At 29.2% G+C, this 6,136-nt stretch overlaps 1 long non-coding RNA gene across 1 annotated transcript; it reads right to left on the bottom strand.

The window, feature by feature from the left end:
• Positions 1-4,230: 4,230 nt before the first annotated feature.
• LOC113309803 lies at positions 4,231-5,294 on the bottom strand. Its single transcript, XR_003340757.1, has 2 exons — positions 5,106-5,294; positions 4,231-4,622 (listed from the first exon to the last, which is right to left on the bottom strand). It is a non-coding gene; the product is annotated as an uncharacterized LOC113309803 (long non-coding RNA).
• Between the last annotated feature and the right edge of the window lie 842 nt (positions 5,295-6,136).

The raw sequence follows: 6,136 nt of genomic DNA, 5'->3' as shown, positions 1-6,136 counted from the left end.
AAAACACGTTATTTTCATGGAAAGATGGCTAATTTCATGGAATTAACTCCTATCTAACACAGCCTTAATGTATTTTTATTTATTTTTCTTTGAAGAATGATCTAACAATATATATTTCTTTCCAAAAAACAACTTTGGTTCAAATTTCTTTCCAAATTTGAAAAAGAAAATATCTTAGCAACATATATATTAGATTCCGAAATTTAGCAAAAGAAATGTAACGGATTCCAAAATTAAGGAATTAGTTTGCTTTCATGACTTGCACTTGCACAAATGGTGTTGAGATATATGTTTTAAAAACATTAATTAATTTTCGAATAGTTGTCTCTCATTTAAATGATTTTAATGTGACTTTTAATCTTTATTTTAAAGAATAACTTTATTTCATTTTTAATGCCAAAAACCGTTTTTTGTTGAATAGGTTAATGGTGCTAATTAAGAAAATAATGCATGTCATTTAATCTTATTTAATCTTTTGGTTATTGAAAATCAGTTTTTGATAAAAAAGAATTTGGAGAGTTGTAAAAAGTCTTTTTTTTTCTTATGTGAGAGTTTTTTCTATCATGTTTCTTGAGTTTATTAGAAAATGAATTTGTGTGAGAAAGAAAAACAAGTGTGTGATCATCCTTGATTTTTCTAAAAGTGTTTCTGAGCAATAATGAAGTGTAGAAGTTTCACATCCTCGCATCGTGCAAGAGTAATTGTGTAAGAGATTGAATTCGACTGTTTTATCCTGGGGACGACGCGACATTGAAGAACTGCTTGCACAATCTTAGACAGAGCCGCGAAACGTCTTAAAGAAAGCGACCTAGTCCGCGACTCAGCCATACTAATTGTTTCGTGTTTGATTTTTATTTTTTGCGCAGGCATAATTCAGCAATTGTTCCAACAATTTTAGACGTTTTATTCTGCCACGGAAATCAAAATGAAAACGATTGCTGAAACGCGATAACTATCTTTGTCTTATTTCGTTTTATAAAATTATAATCGGAATTTTTTTTTATTTAGCGGTTAAATATGATGCTTGAGATTTTAGGTAACCTAGTACCTAAAGTTAACTTTATGTCTAATCTTGATGGACTAGGAATGTAATATGGATCATATTTTTTATATCATGAATATCTAACGTAGAAAAATAATATTGATGTGAAACTAATATTTATAACATGTTGTAGAGTTTTATTTTTATCTCCTACACAAAAGTGAATAAGGTCTTGAAATTTTAACCGGGTGTATTAGATATCATGGGGATTATCCACGTAAAATTTCATAATTTTTGGAATCTGAAAAGTATTTTTTAAAGTATTTTAGAAAACTGAACAACGTATCTGAAAAAATTCTGACGTGCAGAAATTTAATCCTGATTGAATATGTTTTTTAAAATGTTTTTGTGGATAATTTGAATTCATATAACATGAAACATTTTTGAAAATTTCCATTTGAAGTTTTAGTTTGAGAGATGTGGTGATAACAAAATCGTTATTTATGTATGTCTAAATATTTGAAGTGATACTTGAGTTTAGAGAATACAGATGTAACAAATTACATAAAAAATCATGTTTTGATTTTATACTTCATACTCTTGTTTTGGTAATGAAAAAGAATATCATTGATAGCAATCAAACTAATGCACCCCATATGTTTGATAATATGCTTAATAGAAAGTTATAAGTATATGTATGATGTTATACGACTATATAACTTTGAATCTTTGTTTGAAAATTAAGAGAAACTTGGAATACTATATTAATCGATTTTCGAATAATTATGTAAGTGCATACCTTACTTATTTTTTGGTTTTTAATGCTCACATGTACATGATTGTGACAGGTGAAAATTCACTTACTTGAGCAAGTTTTTATTTTCCAATGCAATAAAAATTACGGGAGACTAATCGATGTGAGGAGCAATGGGGTTGCTGATTTCTTTGTTGGTGCGCAAAGAATGGACAATGGTTTATAACCAATTGAGCTTTAAAAGCAATTGAGGTATGTTTGATAAACTATTTGTAGTTATTGTGGTGATCAAATAATGGTATTCTAAATTGAATAAATTGATTTTTCAATCTTAGAATAAATTTTAGGGAAACAAGATATTGAGAATTATTGTATATGACAATAAACATGTGACTCATGTAAGTTTGGAACTTATGAGATGGAATTTTATACGAACCAAAAACCGAAATAATTAGAAACCTAGTTAAAACAAATGTGAATATCAACTCTCACCAATAAATGAACATAATATTGATTATGAGATTATTTTCTATTCTTGCATGGCATTGCAAGGATATCAAATGTTATTAACAACGCTTTTCAAGCTTAGTTAATGTGAACTATGGATAAAGTGAGAGGTTGATATATATTGGTGTTTTACACCATATTTGTTTTGATAGGTTATGGTTCAAAAGTTCAACCTAATCGTTTTGAAAGAAAGTGGCGTTGAAATATACTCACATCACTAGGATTTTCGGTATTGGTATAGCATAAAAGTTTACTTTGGGTAGAACAATCCTGTCAAAGATATATCTAGTTTCCAAGATGTTCATCTTGTTAATAACAAGATATTCATATCTTTTCATAAACAAGAGTCAGATAAGAAATTTGTTGAATTTGATCATTTCACTACTACACATGATATGTTATGGATAAAATGTTTGAGCATAATATTGCAATTTTATCATAACATAAATTGAATTTTGAATATTTGAAATATGAGATTTTGTCATGCTTTTTAAGAAATCAGTGAGTTAGTGATGAATATGAGCATGTTTTATTTTCTTATAAACTTGGTAAATTTTTGAATAACATGTGTGTAATCTTACCTAACTCATAAAAGCATGTACCCTTTCAAATCTAATGCGAGTTGTATAAGTTTGAAATGAAATAAAATGTTAGAGAATTTTATGAAAACATGTGTGATGCTTTGAATGACTTGTATTCATATCAAATATGATAGTTTGAGTAGTTAACTAGGTGATGTTGTCTTCACTAAAATTGTTTGAATTTTACCCACTATCTTGTGTAAAACGCTTTGGATTTAAATCATTTGGGTCATTAGTTTTTCACAATTTTTGGAGTCTTTTGATATTTTTTCGAAAAAAAATTTTGAGTCAAAAAATAGTGGGGGCACTACAAGAAAACGGGGGTTTTGTGTCAAAAAAATTTGTCAGGAAATCCCTTTTTTTGTCTCGAAATATTTTCTAAGATGAACTTTTTTTTGTCACGAAGTTGTCTCAAATACCCCGTCTGGGAAAGTATTTGACGACAAAATTATGAACGGTCACGAGAAAACTTAATTAACAACTAAAAATTTATTGTCAACAAAAGTCTCTTTCACCAACGAAATAAAATTGTCTGCGAAAGTTATTTTAATGACCAAAAAATTAGCCACCAAAAGGCACTTTTTTGCGGCAAGTTTTTTATCGCAAAAATGTAAATTCAAGGACAAACTAATTTGTCTTTAATACAACTATTTAAGACCAGTAAAATTGTCTCTAAAACATAAGTTTTGTGTCAATTTAATTTGTCTTTAATGATAACTATTTAAGACCAAAAAAATTGTCTCAAAAACGAAAGTTTTGTGTCAATTTAATATGTCTTTAATGGTAACTATTTAAGACCAAAAAAATTGTCTCAAAAGTGAAATTTTGTGTCAATTTAATTTGTCTTTAATAGTTATTATTTAAAACAAAAAAATTGGTCTCTAATTAATTTAATTAGAGGCAATATAAATAGCCCCTGAATATCAAATATTTGGAGACTAACTTGTTCGTCTCCAAAAAAAAAATAGTGACCAAATGTTTTGTCTTAAAAAGAATTTTCTGAGACAAATTCCTCCTCTCCAAAATATTTTATTTTGTCCCGAAAACATGATTTTTGTAACTATTTAAAACCAAAAGAATTGTCTCAAAAACATGAATCCAGTTTCGAAGACTAACTTTATCGTCCCTAAATATTTTATTATTCACCAAATTTTTTCTCCTTAAAATTATTCGGAGACAAAATTCTCTCTAATCTTTTTGTCAATGACGATTCATTTTGTCTTTAAAGCAAACTTCAAATGTCTTGGAATTCAGACAATTTTCTTCTTCATTAAAAGGAATTTTTTAGTCTTTAAATACTTTATTAAAGACTAAATTATTCCTCTTTACAAGCTTTAATTTTTCAAGTCAAAAAAGAATTGTACCAGAAATTCGTTCAATGTATAATTTACTAAATTTTTTGAATGTAGACAAAAAATTTCAATTTTATTAAACAAAATAGTTAAATATGACAACACCATTGCTATAACAACAATTTAAAAATTCGAAAACAATACAAAATTACATCATCATAAATTAATGACAAGAATTAAAATTATAATTGAATCCAATGGTTAATTATCTATGTCTGTGATTTTGAACATTACTACACATCCGAGCCCAATTAATTCAACATCTTTGGTAAGAATCGTGCATTGTTTTCTTGCATCTTCTGTATTTGTGCAGCTTGCCTTTGAACCAATTTTTCAAAACGCACAGTAAATGTGTCCAGTTCAATCTTTAGTAAGATTGAAGGAGAAGGTACACCAGAGATCAAAGCCACCCAAACTGATCAGTCTCCCTAGCTCCCACAGCAGCACTGAGCAAAACACAACAAATTTTCACATAAAACATTAGAAACGGTCCATTGGCAGCAAAAATTTTGAGAATCCAAAGATGAAAACAAAGAAATATATTCACTGAAAGAACAAATTTTGCTTGCATATATGATTACTATACCGTTATTAACAATCCCTTGTCAATTCCAAGAATCACCTAAACTATATTGTTCAAAATAAAAAATGTAGCTAGCGAAGATCATATACCATTTCAACGGCTTATCAAAAATGTATTAACCCATTCAAAGGCAGGGTGCTGCCAAAAAAGCGAAAGAAACGTGATTGGAAGGAGTCCTTGAAGAAGAGCAAATCAACTTATCTCAATCATTTTATTTTATTTTTGATCGGTAAATAAGTGGTTTCTAGACAGCCTCATGCGATATAAAATTAGTTTTTTACTCCACCATATATATTCGATCTACCACCGGAGAGATTAAAAACAATGAAACCATTTGAATAATTACCTATTTTGTTAAGAAGCAATCCATATGTTTCTCAGCTTTTCCATTACCCACTTCCATTACCATCCTTTCCATATCAATAACGAGTACCAAGTGGAGTAGTAGATCTCTGGTATCAAGGAACGGCTTGAGCGAGTGAGAGAGGTGAAAAACTGGTTATTGGCTTGGTTGTGTGGTGCTGGTGGTTTTGAGAGAGACATGTAGATGATTGATGGTGGTCTGATCGTGTGTGATAAAGGGGCGTTTCAGCAGAGAGGATCAGATTGAGGGAGAAGAATGGGAGACGAGAGGGAGAAGAATGGGAGACGAGAGGGAGGCGGAGAAGGTGATGTAGAATTAGATTTAGGGTTTTTATTTATTTATTTTGGGATTAATAAGGGATCCGACGTTTAAGGAAATCCTATGGTTATCAAGAAAATCCAATTTGAGAAGTCATGAGATGGACAATTGGGCCTTTTCACTCTTGAAACGAATGATTTTTTGAGACCATGAAAAGTGAAAACTTTGACTGGAGCGGACTTTCTTTTATATATGGTAGGTCATTACGAAATAAAGCCCAGCATCTCTTATCCACATATTTTAACTAATGATCAAAATATATTTATATTATTTCTTTTATTTTTGGTAGGTCATTATGAAATAAAGCCTAGCATCTTTAATCCACATATTTAAACTAATGGTCATAATACATTTATATTATTTTTATTCATAATTATTTTCTTGATTCTCGATGGCTTTCCAAAAATAATTTGAGCAAATTAATTTTTTCCCAAAATATATTATGTTATATTATTGGATTAAGAAATTACAAAGAAAATATGAGAATTTTGTAGGAAATTGGCAAGGAGACGAGCAACAGGTTGTACTCCAGTGAGTCCAATCCATTTTTTTATTTATTTAATTATTTTTATTTTTTTGGATAAAAGATTGATATATTTAATAAAAAAAAAGTCATTACAAGAAACTAGATGGGAGCCTAGCAACAAGTTTGGCTCGAACACCTTTTTAGATAGCTAATAAAGAAAAAAAAATTA

This window comes from Papaver somniferum, chromosome 9 (genome assembly GCF_003573695.1).
Source record: "Papaver somniferum cultivar HN1 chromosome 9, ASM357369v1, whole genome shotgun sequence".
In the NCBI taxonomy this organism is placed as follows: domain Eukaryota; kingdom Viridiplantae; phylum Streptophyta; class Magnoliopsida; order Ranunculales; family Papaveraceae; genus Papaver; species Papaver somniferum.
This window is presented reverse-complemented; position numbering and strand designations above follow the sequence as displayed.